This window comes from Salvelinus alpinus, chromosome 7 (genome assembly GCF_045679555.1).
Source record: "Salvelinus alpinus chromosome 7, SLU_Salpinus.1, whole genome shotgun sequence".
Classification (NCBI taxonomy): Eukaryota; Metazoa; Chordata; class Actinopteri; order Salmoniformes; family Salmonidae; genus Salvelinus; species Salvelinus alpinus.
The window spans coordinates 54,505,406-54,506,682 of record NC_092092.1 but is presented as its reverse complement, the minus strand read 5'-3'; positions in this window follow the sequence as shown (position 1 = coordinate 54,506,682).

The following is a 1,277-nucleotide window of genomic DNA, read 5'->3' as shown; positions in this document are numbered from 1 at the left end:
TGAGTGAGTGTATTCACTGAACCTAACCTGAGTGCTGTGTATTCACTGAACCTAACCTGAGTGCTGTGTATTCACTGAACCTAACCTGAGTGCTGTGTATTCACTGAACCTAACCTGAGTGCTGTGTATTCACTGAAATTAACCTGAGTGCTGTGTATTCACTGAACCTAACCTGAGTGCTGTGTTATACCTATTTTACTTTGTGTATCTGACTTCCTTTTTATTGAAACTGTAATAACCGTGTAATAACCGTGTAATAACGTAATAACCGTGTAATAACCGTGTAATAACCGTGTAATAACCGTGTAATAGCCGTGTAATGAACTACATATTTCGTAATTGTGTGATTCCATGGCCTCGTGCCCAGTTCAAGTCTACATTGGCTCTGCCGTATCCTTGCAACCTGTGGGCATTACGTGTGTAAGCATGAGTTAGGCAGAGAGTCTCATCCCTGCCATCTTAACCAAACATGAAGGGTAGTGACCCCAGAGAGCGCTTTCTAATGAAGTCTTCCTCAGCTGCCTAGCATTTAGCCCGAGCCCCAGACAATTCAGAGAAGAGACAAGCCACCCACAGCAATGCATTCCAGAAACGTACTGCCTTCCGTCTGACGACAACGAAGATGCCAACTGCTAGGAGAATTTGCTTAATTCTGTGAGTCATCAATCGGAAATAAAGCTACTGAACAATCCGAGGTTCATTTCGGAGAAAGAAATATCTCGAGGATATTGTTTGTCATATGGTCTGTCAGCTTTAATGAGGTCCAATGCATGTTAACACACTAGTCATATCTTTGGTCATAATGTAAAAACCCTGGTGGGAAAAGTTAACAGGAGTATGTGACGTTATGTGAAACAGAAAAATAGAAAAAAAATAGGCCAGGGTACTCAAATACTATTTGTTAGTTTATTTTTTTATTTAACCTTTATTTAACTAGGCAAGTCTATTTGAGAAGGTCCGGTCGCACCGAATGTCCTAGGAGGCAAAGGTCTGGATGGATAATGTCATTTATCGGCGTAGTAACAAACCCCCACCTCGCAACTCATGCAACACCAAACTGTTCACACCACTCTTGTTGGCCTAGAGAGAACAAAAATTCCACAAATGCCATGGAGCAAAGGGAAAAGATTGCTGTTTTTAAGCTCATTTCCTGCTATTCTACACATTTTCCATGTCTTACGTGTGTGCATATGATCGTAGGAGCCGAATCCCGACCGAGCGCCATGCTTGCCATGCTCTACCAACTGAGCCACACAGAACCACATCCCAGAATCTCA